Source organism: Phascolarctos cinereus, unplaced genomic scaffold (genome assembly GCF_003287225.1).
Source record: "Phascolarctos cinereus isolate Bilbo 61053 unplaced genomic scaffold, phaCin_HiC Scaffold_5;HRSCAF=322, whole genome shotgun sequence".
In the NCBI taxonomy this organism is placed as follows: Eukaryota; Metazoa; Chordata; class Mammalia; order Diprotodontia; family Phascolarctidae; genus Phascolarctos; species Phascolarctos cinereus.
Window position 1 is genome coordinate 32,102,969 of NW_027555958.1, and position 14,563 is coordinate 32,117,531.

The window sequence follows — 14,563 nt, forward strand, 5'->3', positions numbered from 1 at the left end:
CTTCCCATTCGTACCACTCTCCCTAAACCATCTTCTCCAGTCAACAATGACCACCTTTCCTCATTTCTAGAATATAAAGAGAACTGAGTCAGATTTATAGGAATACAAGTTATTCCCCAGTTGATAGTCAAAGGATATGAACAGGCGGTTTTCAGACGAAGAAATTAAAGCTAACTATAATCATGAAAAAATGCTCTAAATCACTACTGATCAGAGAAATGCAAATTAAAATAATTCTGAGGCACCACTTCACACCTATCAGATTGACTAATACGACAGAGAAGGAAAATGATAGATGTTGGAGAAGATGTGGGAAAACTGGAACACAAACGCATTGCTGGTGGAGTTGTCACCAGATCCAACCACTCTGGAAAGCAATTTGGAACTATGCCCAAAGGGCAATGAAACTGCACACCCTTTGATCCAGCAATACCACTAGAAGGTCTGTATCCCAAAGAAATCATAAAGAAGGGGAAAGGACCCACATACACAAAAACATTTAGAACAGATCTTTTTGGGGTGGCAAAAAATTGGAAATTGAGGGAATGCCCATCAACTGGAGAATGTCTGAATAAGTTGTGGTATATGAATATAATGGAATATTAAAAATGATAAGCAGGCTGATTTCAGCAAAACCTGGAAAGACTTACATGAACTGATGCTGAATGAAATGAGCAGAACCAGGAGAACATGGGACATAGCAACAGTAACAATGCACAATGATTAACTACAATAGACTCAGCTCTTCTCAAAAACGCAATGACCCAAGACAATTCAGACAGACTCACGATGGAAAACGCTGTTCACATCCAGAGAAAGAACTATGGAGTCTGAATGCAGAGCGACGCAGACTGTTTTCACTTTTTCTTTTGTTTTTTCTTTCTTGTGGTTTTTCCCTTTTATTCTGATTCTTCTTTCACAACATGACGAATATGGAAATATGTTTAACATGATTGTACATATATAACCTACGTCAGATTGTTTGCTGTCTTGGGGAGGGGGGAGGAAGAAAAATTTGGAACTCAAAATTTTACAAAAATGAATTTTTAAAATTATCTTTACATGTAACTGGAAAAAAAAAAACACTATCAAGAAAAAAAAAGTGACCACCTTTGCACCAAATCCTCCTCCCAGGAGTTGCTTCTTTACTGTCCTGGGGTATCTGACATAGCTAACTACCCTCCTTGGAAGTCTCTTCCCCTGGGCCTCCCCTACCCCAGCTCCTCCTTCCTAGTTGCTCTTTTTCTACCCTCTGAATGGGGATGTTTTCCCCATCTCCAGTTTCAGCCCTTTGGTCTTCTCTTCCTATAATCTCCCCCCTCCCCTTCTTTGAGCACTCATCCTTCCTCAAGGATGAGAGCTCTCTCTGTCTCTTTCTCTGTCTCTCTCTCTCTCTGGTTGCCAGATAATTCACCTCTTTCTAGCCCTAGTTCTGAGCTCCATGCTTGAATCTCTGACAGCCTCTTGGACCCACCTCTACCCAGATACCCTATTGTCACCTAGACTCAGAACATCCCAAACTAAAGTCCTCAGCTGCTACCCTAAACCAGCTTTCCCTTCTAACTTCCCTACGTCTGTCATCCTCTCACTCATTTCAGGTTAAAACTCTGGAGTCACTCTTGATTCCTTTGTCCCCCCTCCCCCAATCCCGCCAATTCTTCAAACTGTCCCTTCTCCACTGCTACTGCCTTGGTCTAAGCCTCGAGTGTCTCAGGGGAAAGAATACTGTACTTTGAGTTATGTGACCTTAGGCAAGTCACATAACCTTTAAGGGCTTCAGTTCCTCATCTGTAAAATGGAGGAGTGGGACACCAGATGGCCTGCGAGGGCCCTCCCAGCTCCAGAGTGATGTTTCTATGACACAAAGCCATAAAATCTTAGCGCAAAAGGAGATGTGGTATGTCACCTCATTCACTCTCTCCCCCGATGCAGAAATTGCTTTTACAATATCCTCAACAGTCACACAGCTTCTGCCTCTATTTCTGGTGACAAAGAGGCAGCATCCCCTTCCCCAGCACAATGCAAATTCCTAGAGAGCAAAGACTTTCATTTTTGCCTTTGAATCTCCAATGTGTGGAACACAGCAGCTGCTTTTAAAAAATTTGCTGAATGTAGTCAGATCAAAAGTCGAGGACAGAGCGCTTGACTTGAAGTCAGAAAGACATGGGTTCAAATCCAGCCTCTGACACCACCTGTGTGACCCTGGGCAATTTAACTGCTTTGAGTTCCAGCTTTTTTATCCATAAAATGAAGATAATAATACCTACTTCACAGAGTAGTTTCTAGGCTCAAATGAAACAATGTCTGTAAAGTGCTCTAGAAAGGCCAGCTTTTGCGGTCCCTTCAAATAATATTATTACATTTTATTGTCATTATTATCATTGACCTTCCCCTCCCCACACACAGTAGCTCATTCCATTATTTTCTGTTTCTAATTGACAGGAGTTCTTCCTTATATTGAGCCCAAACCAGACTGCACAAAACTTCTACTAACCCACTAGACTGGGAGTTCTGTCTCCTGAAGCTATCCAGAGCAAGCTCATTCTTCTTTCACATAATTGCCTTTGTCAAAATACTCAGAAGGCAGTAATCAGTCACCTGGGGGCAGCTAGGTGGTGCCATAGTGCATAGAGTGCTGGGTCCGGAGTCAGGAAGACTCATCTTCCTGAGTTCAAATCCTACCTCAGACACTTAAGAAAAGCCCAAATGGGGTCATGAAGAGTCTGACACGACTGAAAAATGACTGAACAACAATCAGTTACCTAAGGCATCTTCTCTCCAGGCTAACTATTGAATCCCCAGTTCCATCAACCGCTCCTCATAAGATTAGATTTCCATAAGATTCCTTTTTTTTTTTTTCCAGACCTTTCCTCACATTGGCCCCCTTCTGCTGGCCTCTTCAAACAAATCACCACATGCTAATGTCCCTCTTACTGAGGGATATCCAGAGAAGACTTACAGCAACTGATGCAAAGTGAAGTCAGAAGAACCAGGGCAACCATATACACGATGATTACAATAATACAAGTGCCAAGAACAGCCCCCAAATAACCAATACTGAATGCTACAGAATCATAACAACTAAGCATGGTTTTAGAAAAAGAAATATGAGAATGCACCTCCCTCCCTTCTTTGTAAAAGTGGGGGGCTATGGGTGTAGAATACTACACAGAATGTCAAATTTAGATGCAGTCTTCGTTGGGATAGATTAAGAACTCTAGGCCATAGTATTACAAAGCTCTTCTCTCTCTCCCACTGAAAAACATATCATCTAAGCCTGAAGGGACCTCAGAAGACATCTAGTCCTACTCATAAAGTATGACCAAGAGCCCTTCTATATATAACAAATGGTCACCTAAGCCTCTGAGTCCAGATCTGGGTTTAAATCCCACCTTGGGTGATTACTACTTGTGTAACCTTGGACAAGCCACTTCACTTTCCTGAGCCTTAGTTTTCCCATCTGCAAAATTAGGGTAGGTTGATCTAGATGGTCTTTGAGATTCCATAATCCTATGAAAACCTCCAGAGAGAGCTAACCTCCTAAAGCAGTCTATTCATCTTCTGGACAGCTCTAACTACCAACAATAACAATTGTAATGAAGCATATATATTTTTTTACTTTATTTTTCTTGGGTTTTCTCTTTTTTTTGGCAACTTGGCTAATATCAAAATATGTTTTGCATGACTTCACATGTATAATGGATATCATAATGCTTGCCTTCTCAATGGGGGAGGGTGGGCCTGGAAGGCAGGAAAAAGAATTCAAAATTTTAAAAATGTTAAAAAAAATAAGAATTTTTAAATAAAAAAAATCCTAATTCACAAAGCTTACAAAATGCTCTATATATCACTTCCTTGGACCTTCCCAAAAGCTCTGTAACAGATATTATCATTCCCATTTTCCAAATGGGGACACCAGCGCACAGAGTGGTCAAGTGACTGGCCCATGGTCACACAGCTACAGAAAATGTCAGAGGCAAGATTTGAACACAGGCCCCCTCCTGACTCCAAGTTCAGTACTCTTTCATCTACACCACATTCTTGCCGACATCTATGTCACCCTCTTCTCAGGCACACATAACCCGTGGGGCCTGTAGCTATCAAAGCTGAGGCCCAGAAGTAAATCCTTCCATCTCTGAGAGATCCCAAATCCCTGTTCCTCCAGTTATCTGGCCCCTTCGCTAAGGTCTGCCGAGAGCTGAAGATACGGGGCCAGAGGGATGTCTTTATGTCTTCCCACTCCCCCTCCCTAGAACATAGGCTCCCTGAGGGCCCATCTTCCTTGCTTGTTTTTGTATCCAGTAGGGCTTAATAAGTGCCTTTTCATTCATTCGAGGTGCTCTAGTGTTGAATTGTTGCTTAGCACTTTTAAAACCAGAAATAAAAGCTAAATGAAAGCCCCAAGACATACGGTCTGAGTTCACTAGCACCAACTAGTGGAGAAACACCCCATAGCAAGCAGGTGGGAAAACCCAAACAAGACACTGAGGATATTTAGAGAGAGCGAGAGGCACGACGTCAACAGCATTTCACGTGACTCAGACGGGGGAGAGGCCTCCAAATCATCCAGTCCGACCTCCCTCATTTTACCGAAGAAGAACAGAGATAGTGCATGATCTGCCTGAAGTCACACAGGGGTGCAAATAGTAGAGTCAGGATTCAAACCCAGATCCTGAATCCAAATCCAGCCTCCTCTTCACTATATTTAACATCAACTGTGAGCTGACTCTTGACCCAGGAGCCACGGCTGACTATGAAACCAGCAGCAAGTAAAGTCCCTGCTCTCAGGGACCTAGCGTGAAGGCGGGGAAAGCGCACACAATCTGAAGCAGATGGGCTGAGTGCAAATGCTGACTTTGCCCCTGCTGCCTGTGGGACCCACCTGTAACCACTGTGCCTCAGTGTGCCCATCTGCAGTAGGGAAAAAGCTTCCCTTTGTACTTCACGAGGTTGGAGGGAGCCTTGAACACAACAATATACGTAAACCTTTACAGTTAGCATCCGGGATTCCAAAGAAGCAGGTACCCTCTTTACCCAAGCAGATTGCCCTTCTACAATATCTAGAGTTATTCTGCTGCCTTCCCCTCCCTTCTTCATGGTGGAGGCCTATGGGTGTGAACCACTATCTGTTAGTTCTGAAGAACTGCTTATTTTATTCTTTGTTATGAGGCATGGCACTTTGGAGTGATGGAAGGGGAAATAAAGGTGATGTGAGAAGAAAACATATCAATAATTTTTATTAAAGAGTTGAAAGGTTGAACAATTCATTGCCTTGTAGCTCATGTATTGATGAGGCTCTCCAACTTAGATAGGTTGTTTCTTGGATAGAAGACAGGTGGCAAAGCAGATAGAGCACCAGGCCTGGAGAATCAGGGAGAACTGAGTTCAAATCTGATCCAGCTGTGTGACCCTGGGCAAGTCACTTCACCTCTGTTTACCTCAGTTTCCTCATCTGTAAAAATAATAATAGCACCTACCTCCCGGGTTGTTGTACAGTGCTTAGCACATAAAGTGCCTCATACATAGTAAACACTATATAAATGTTGTTGTTCAGTCATTTTTTCAGTTGTGTCCAACTCTTCATGACCCCATTTGAGGTTTTCTTGGCAAAAATAGTGGAGGGGTTTGTCATTTCCTTCTCCAGCCCATTTTACACATGAGAAAACTTAAGGAAACAGGGTTAAGTGACTTGCCCAGGGTCACATAGCTAGTGAATATCTGGGGCCAAATTTGAACTCAGGTCTTCCTGACTCCAGGCCTGGCACTCTATCCACTCCCTGTGGGCACAAACCAAGAAGGCTGTCCACCTTGGTAGGACTTAGGGTTAAGGTTAGGGTTAGGGTTAGGCCTTCTAGAACACAGAATCATCTCTATATCACATTGGGGCCTCAGTAAAGAATTTTAGTGGATAAATGTTAGCTATGACCTTATTGTCTATTTGGAGAGAGGGAGAACATGGCCATCCCATCCATGATTTCAGAACCTTTCTAAGTCAACTCATTAGCAACTGTGAAGTGCCACTCCATAAGGAAGATGAGTTACTACTTGTTCCTAAGTCAGTAACTGATTCCCAACTTTTAGAGCTGGGGGAAGCTGGATCAGAGAAGCCCTTCTTGGAGGAGCTGAGTTTTGACTAAAGCTTAAAAGGAGGTGATAGAAACAGGTTTGCCCGGAGGATGAAGGAGGATTGCCTAGGTGGGAGTGAAATCTGCAAAGTGGAAATTAATGAGTCCCGTATGTGGGAAGGCTTATTAGATGGAGTCTGAGAGCGAGATCCAAACAGGTGAGAAATAATGAAGAGGGTGAAGGGAAAGGCTGGAAGACGACCACTAGGGTGAGGAGAGATTTGTTTCCAAAGAATATCGTGGGGAGGGGGGGAGACAAACATTTATTAACCTCCTACTCTGTGCTAGGCCCTCTGTTAAGTACTTTACAAATATCTCACATTCGTAATATAATTATATTATATATTATATATAACATTACATCAATATTCAAAGTTGCATTAGGTTCCGGAGCATCCATATTCAGTCATGAAGTCAGAGTATTTGGGGAGCGGGGGGAGAGAAGTGTCTCAGACACCAAATGCAACCTGAACATGAATCTTCCTCTATCACATCCTTGACCACTTCGCCACCCAGCCTTTGCTCAGATGGAGGGGGGGCTCATCACCTCCCAAGCAGTCCGAAAATGGAATATAAGTCAACTATAAGATACCCAGCCCAGAAACATAACATAATCTTCAATTAGCCATGTGGAATACTGCAGTGTCCCCTTAATTGGCTTCCTGACTCAGGTCTATCCTCTAACATACCTTCTCTTTCCTTGAGTGCAGGGCTGACACCTCACTACCCTGTTCAATTAACTGCAGTGGCTCCCTATTGCCTCCAGGACAAGCTATAGCTTTTCAAGCTCTTCACAGATGCGTACTGATCTATCTTTCTAGCCTCACACAGGGCTTGACACACATTAGGTGCTTAATAAATGCTTGTCGCCTTCCAGCCTCATTTTATATTACTCCCCTTCCCACATTCCACAGTCCAGCCCAGCTGGCTGCCTTTCTGTTCCTTACACACGGCACCCCACATCTCCCATCTCCATGCCATGGCACCGGCTTTATACCATGCCTGAAATGCATTCCATCCTCACTGCTGACACAGATAATCCCTAACTTCTTTCACAACATGTTCATAACCTTAGAGGTCCAAGGATAGATTTTAGGGGCTTCACAAACTTGGGTGGAAAAAACTTACCTCTCTCTCCCCCACCCCCATCCCAGCCTTTGGTTTCCTTTGTAACCTTTTTTTTTCCAGTCAAAGACAAGGTTTATTAAAGATCCACCATATTGGCCAGACTCTTAAGGAATCTGAACATTTGTGGGCTATTGGCTAGATTTTAAGAATCCGAGCCTTCCTTTGTAATAATCTTAAGATAATTTATTTTAAGTGATGCAATGGATAGAAAACCAGCCCTGGAGTCAGGAGGACCTGAGTTCAAATCTGGCCACAGACACTTACTAGCCATGTGATCCAAGCAAGTCACTTAACCCTGACTGTCTCAAAAAAAAAAAAAGGATAATTTACAATAAGTCTTTCCTAAGGAAGTCAGATGACAGTGCGTTTCTTGGCTCCCACATCTTACTGTTGATTCATGGTAGGTTAGCAGATGCTAAAACCCCCAGATTTCTTTCCAGCTGCTGTCTAGCCACACCTGCCCTGTTCTGTATTTATACAGAGGATTTTCTGAACTGAAATATAGGATTTTACATCCATCACCATTCAATTTCTTTTTTTTTTCCATTCATCCCATTGTTTAAGTCTCCATCACTCTTCTGGACCCCAAACCTCCCATCCGATTTATTAGTTGTCCCTGCTTGGTCCAAGCCATCAGAAATCTGAACAGAACACTATCTGTGGTACAAGATGTGTGACACTCGTGCAAATCAAGGATTCTGTGGTCTAGGATCTCATGTTGACTAGTTCAGAGGAGAGGTTAGAGTCCTGTGTCCACTCTGCTAGAGACTTCTCTCCAGGCTAACGTGGATCCATTAATTTTTGTTCTTTGGGGGCCTACTTAATTCCCCTAATTGTACTATTATCCAGTCTGCATCTCTCCAAACTGTCCACAAGGACACCTTGAGAGCCTCTGTCAAATGCCTTGTTTGAATTCAGGTATTCATGGCATTCTTTTTTTGTTTGTTTGTTTGTTTTAGGCAATTGGGGTTAAGTGACTTACCCAGAGTCACACAGCTAGTAAGTGTCAAGTGTTTGGTCTAAGACCGGATTTGAATTCAGGTCCTACTGACTTCAGAGCCAGTGCTCTATCCACTGCGCCACCTAGCTGCCCCAATTCATGGCATTCTTCAATATACTATTAGTATATAATAAGATCAGTCGGACACATTTTGTTCTTAAGAAGCCCATGGTTACTTTTTAAGTGCTCATAAATGATCACTTTAATAATGCATTCTACTGCTGGGAAGACCACAGCCTGAATAGTATGCAGAATCCCCCTTCTTCCTTTTCTGAAATCTCCTGCATTCAACCACTGCCCACCCAGCCCCTGCCAGAAGCCAGAAGACTTAATACAGCAATGCAGTTCACTTAGGGCATACATTCTATTTCTGCAGCATCAAATTCCAAACCACAAGCTTGTTAGTGACAGTGGAAAGAGTACCAGACTTCGAAGTCAAAGCACCAGTGTTCAAATCTTGCCTCTGACACTTAATAGCTGTGTGACTTTGGGCAAGACACTTATCCTTCCCGGATCTCAGTATCCTCATCTGTGAAACAAGTTGAACTAGTGGCCTCAGAGAAACTTGTGATCCTATGATATTCCAGGGGCAGCTAGGTAGGTGGCGCAGTGGACACAGCATCGGGCCTGGAGTAAGGAGGTCCTGAGTTCAAATCTAGCCTCAGACACTTACCAGCTGCATGACCCTGAATAAGTCACTTAACCCTATTTGCTTCAGTTTCCTCATCTGTAAAATGAGCTGGAGGAGGAAATGGCAAACTGCTCCAGTATCTTTGCCAAGAAAACTCCAAATGGAGTCACAAAGAGTCAGACATGACTGAAATGACTGAAGAACAAATGATATTCTAAGTTCTGGCTTTGCTAATTACCAGTTGTGTGTTCTTGGGAAATCATGTGAATTCTTGAACCTCTATTTCCCTGTTTTGCAAAAAAAGGGATAATCTCACTTGCACTCCCACAGCGCGATGACAGTGAGACACAGTCAAAAGCACACTGGACTTGGGAGTATGAGCACTTGGGTTCAAGTCCCACTTCTGCGGTTACTCCCTATGTGACCTTGGCTAAATGGCTTAACCTTCTTGGGCCTCAATTTCCCCATCTTTACACTGAAAGGGTGGGACTAGCTGAACTCTAAGGTCCCTCCCAGCTCTAGATCTGAGATTCTAGAGACCTGCCTTGTAGGATTGATGGGGAGGACTGAATGAGATAATGTATGGAAAAGTAACTGTAATTATAACTCAGATTTAGAGACTGCTGTAAGAGGCCAGAGATTTCCTCAGTGCAACCTCTTGGAGGGAGCACAAGTCTAATTACCCTCGTTTTACAGATGAGGAAACTGAGGTTGGGATGGCAAGTGACTTGACCATAGTCCCACAGTGAAGTAAAGTGTCATATAAATATAGTTTTTATTATTTTTCATAGAGATTGGCCAAGGAAGCCTTCTCTCTCATCCTAACTTCATCCTTCAAACACTAGGAACTGAGATGCCCTCCCTGCCTCAGCCTCTGTCTAATCATTCAGATTGCACATTACCTCCAAGGCCCAGCTCAAGTACTAACACACTTCCTAAGCCTCCTGCTGTAAGCTGCCCAGGAAGAAGAGGATGATGGTGAGACCCTATTTCAGGTGTGGGTGCCCAGAGAACAGAGAGCACAAGCACCAGGCAGGCCGGCACTGCTGCCCAGAGACAAAAGCGGCCAGAACGATGGTCAACCCAGAATCAGAAAACCCAGGCCCAACCCAGAATCCCCGAGGCTGCCAGGATCACCACAGGAAACCCTGCTGGGGAGGGGCTCTGACATGCCAGACTGATGGAGACCTGTGCCAGGAACATTTCACTCCATTACCAGAACACTGGGCCCTGTTACATGAAAAATAACATCAGTGACTCCATTTTGCCTTTCTCCACCATTTTGTGTAGCTAAGTTTCAGCCGCTTATAAGTCACCTGATTTTAGAGAAGTCACAAAATTTCCCCCCCCCAAAAGTCTCCCGACTTAAGAAATGTCACAAAACTACCCCCTCCCTCTGCCAATAATCCCAATAATATTGTTTTTCCTGTTTTTTACTCCCTCCAAATTGTATGTTAACTGTGTAGAAACTAAGGTTCTGGGTCTTTGGCTACTGAGAGCCTTGGACCCAATTTGTTCCTGTAATCACATGCCTTGCCAAATAAATCATTTGCCTGGATGTAACAACTCAATGTCTTTCATTTGAACAGCCCTGGGGACTCAGGAAAAGAAGGGTCCATGCCAAGCCGAACCGGTAGAATTTCCCCTCAGAGAGAGTAGATTAGTAGGGCATAGGCATGAATAGAATCCTAACTGGGGCAATTAGAGTCGGGACATAATTAAAAACTTTTGATGTCTGAAGCCAGGGAGACCACATTCTGCTATCTTGATCTTCCAATCAGCTGAAGCAGAGCTGGGGGAGGAGGCAGATGGCCACTAGGGAACTGTCATGGGGTGATCATTAGAATTTCCTCCTCAACATAAAAGGAAGCAGTATTAGAACAGAGAGGGATAAATGATCGGTGGTGTTGGTTGGGGAGAATTCCTCCAACTTATGCCTAGGCCTTTGTATTTTGGTCTGGTGATTAGGAGACAGGAAACTGGCATCCTGATTACAGGATTGTGGATTTAAAGCTGGAAGGACCTTAGGGAGTACTGAGTCCAACTCCTTCCTTTTTACAGAGGGGAAAACTGAGGCCAAGGAATGTGGAATGACTTTCCTAAAGTCTCATGGGTAGTAAGTGAATAGCTGCAGGATTTAAACCCAGTTCTGACTGAAAGTCCAGCATTCTTTCTGCTATACTACAGAAATTTTAGGTTCCAGCTCTGCTACTAACTAGCTGGGTGAGCTTGGGTAATTTACTTTTCTCATCTGGCCTAAGAGAGTCTCGACAGTAGGAAGGGACCAAAGGGGCCATGGAAGGCAAGTGAACAGGATTCCCACTTGAGGACCTCCTTCTGAGAAGAAGGCACAGCTTCCAGAGGCAGGGCATTCACTCTAATGGCTGTGAAATTTCTCCCTAGGCTGGGCTGGAATGGACTCCTCCTGATTCTGCCTCTGGGGCCAAGAAGACCGAGTCCCATCCCTCTTCTAACATGTCCCTCCTAAATCTTCTCTTCTTCAGGTTCAACAGCCCCATCTCCTTTCCCCCATCCTTGTAAAATGATTTCAATTCTAATATTCTGTATTCTGAACTCAGACACCCCCAGATGCAAACAGCAGTACCACTGGGGCTCACTAGATGGCACCAGAGATGCAGAAGGCGGCAACAGAGCACGGAAACGCAGGAGGAGATGGCCAGGGAGAAGGGAGGGTTTTAAAATCTTTGGACAGTTCCCCATAATACTAGGAAAGCTTCAAAAACCACTCTCTCTGTCTTTCTGTCCTCCCATCCTCTCCCTCTATCCTTCCCTCTCCTCGCTCGTCCCTCGTCTCTCTCTCTCTCCCTCTCTCTCTCCCTCCCTCCCCCTCCTCCCTCTCCTCCCTCCTCTCTTCTCTGTCTATGTATCTCTCCCTCTCTTCCTCCTTCTTCTTTCTATCTCTCTGTCTCTGTCTCTCTCCCTGCCTCTCCTCTCCCTCCCCCTCTTTCTTCTCCTTCCTCCTCTCTCTGTCTCTCTCCCTCCTTCCTCCTCTCTCTCTCTCTCTCTCTCTCTCTCTCTCTCTCTCTCTCTCTCTCTCTCTCTCTCTCTCTCCCTCCTCCCTCCTCTCTGTCTGTCTGTCTCTCCCTCCCTCTCCTCCCTTTTCTTTTCTCTGTCAGTCTGTCTGTCTCTGTATCTCTCCCTCCCTCTTCTTTTCTCTTTCCCTCCTTCCTCCTCTCTCTCTCTCTCTCTCTCTCTCTCTCTCTCTCTCTCTCTCTCTCTCTCTCTCTCTCTCTCTCCCCCCCCCCCTTCTTCCTTGCTCCTTCCTCATCTCTCTCTTCCTTCCATGCCTACCTACAAATTTCTGCATGGTACCTGTTGTTGTTAGCTCATTTTTCAGTTGTATCTGACTCTGTGACCTCAATTGGGGTTTTCTTGGCAGAAATATTAGAGGGGTTTGCCATTTCCTTCTCTAGCTCATTTGGCAGAAGAGGTAACTGAGGCAAACAAGGTTAACTGACCCCAGAGTCACACAGCTAGGAAGAATCTGAGGCCATATTTGAACTCACAAAGATGAATCCTCCTGACTACAGACCTTGTGCTCTATCCACTGTACCACCTCACTGCCCATGGCGCATAGCAGGCTCTTAATAAATATTGATTGGATTGCTCTAGGTTAGGAGAAGGCACTGGTCTTGGAATCAGGAAGACTTGGGTTCAAATTCCACCACAGTCACTAAGCTGTGAGAGTTTAAGCAAGCTGCTTTTCCCATTCTGGGCCTCAGTTTCCCCCACTGTAAAATAGAAGCCCCTGGGCTTGATGACTTCTGAATTTCCTTCTGGAAATAAAGCCATGACCTTGTGATGCTAATTCAATTCAGCAAGCATTTGCCAGGCTCCCATTCTGTGTGGTATGCTGGGCTAGACCATGGAACAAAGCCAAACCAGCCCCTTCCCAAGTCGTCTCCCCTACCCCCACCATTCTGACTGGCCCCCCCATGTCCTACCACACAAAGATCAAACACCAATAGGTCTGCTACATTCCCACAGTCGGCTTCTCCATACTTATTATCTACGTGACTCCGAGCACTTAGCATAGTGCCTGGCACATAGTAGGTGCTTGATAACCATTCACTCACTAACTTAACAGTCCTGAGAACCCTTTCGTCTATGGCACTTTGTGAATCTAGCTGCTCAAGGAAATGGTGGGGGAGGTAACCAGAAGGGTCACTTGCTGGGCTTGGGGGTGGGGATGGTAAATGAACGCCTGAGCCTTCCTGGCAAGGTTTCAGGCCAGAGATATCAGCCTTCTCCCTAGCCCCATCAACATCCCTGCTCATTCCTACCAAACTAATATGGCTAATTACAGGCTTCTGCTCCCAGCATCTTACCTCCCCCATTCATCTAACAGTAACCCCTCCAGTACTGACTGTCAGCATGAACCCCCATCTCTAATATCCACCCCCCCCAACTCCCATCACTCCTGGCAGGCGCTTGGTGCCATTTCTATGGTTGTCTGCATTGGGTCTCAGTTGCTATGACAACATGGTGGCTTCCCCCAAGTGGAAAAGCCTGTTGTCAAGGCCGCTGTTGCCAAAGGCTATAACAGCCAACCTCCACCAAGGAGGCATGTGAAGAGGGGGCGCAAACTCCCAGCAGCAACAGGGAAAGGGGTGCACAGTGAGATATGGATGGGCCCTGATCTTTCCCGCCCCCCTTCCCCTTGCCAACCAGGGGTTCTTGTGAGCCCAACCCAGTCAGATTCTCTTTCTAGCTCCTTTTAAAAAAATAGGTTGAACAGGTCAGAGTCATACACACAAACAGAATAGCACCTAGAGAAATGAGCAAAGGGGCATCTCACAAGGTTCTAAGGGCTCATCCTGAGGCAGGACCCATAGGGCAGAGGTACTGAACCTTCTTTCATATCATGGGCCAGACCTCTTTGGCAGCTGGCTGAACCCCATGGACCCCTTCTCAGAATAAGATTGTTTTTAAAAATTCACACTAGAAGGAACTGGTAAATTTCAGTTACATGTTAGTAAAAATATATACATTTTTTCCCATCCAAGTCGATGGACCCCTGAAATCTGTCCCTGACAATTCCTATCCCTTAAAGACCCACAAACCCTTCTCCCTAAGGCAGAGGACACAGAGGAGACAATCTACCAAAGGTCCCAACCATTCTGGGACCTCAGATCAAGAACTCCTGCATTATAATGAAAGAAGAGGAGACAACCTAAAAATATCCCCCCCCATAGGAGCCCATGGCCAAAAGACATCAAACAGCAAGAGCCATCTACCATGGGGGATGTATCTGTCTAACTCCAGGGAAGGAAAGTTGCCTCCAGCCCCCCCCCCCACACTCTCTACCACCATGTCTGTCTCAGGCTGTCACAGTATCAGTCTGTCTATCATGAGAGAGAGAGACAGAAAGAGAGACAGAGAGAGAGAGAGAGACAGAGAGAGAGAGAGAGAGAGAGAGAGAGAGAGAGAGAGAGAGAGAGAGAGAGAGACAGAGAGAGAGAGACAGAGAGAGAGAGAGACAGAGAGAGAGAGCGAGCCCAGGGGTCCAGAAAGGTCAGCCTAAACTCTGGCATGACATTTCCTCCTGAGCTTTCTCTTCCTTTTCAGAAAGGGGGTGAGAGGGAATGAGAAAAGGGAAGATGGGACAACCAGGAGACAGAAGCTAAGCAGACAGAGTAGAAAAGGAGGCGGAGACAA

The 14,563-nt window shown here is 45.0% G+C and overlaps 1 protein-coding gene across 2 annotated transcripts in view; it reads right to left on the reverse strand.

Moving 5' to 3' along the window:
- ABR (ABR activator of RhoGEF and GTPase) overlaps positions 1-14,563 on the reverse strand; it is a 300,921-nt gene that overhangs the window by 159,674 nt on the left and 126,684 nt on the right. The window lies entirely within an intron of this gene.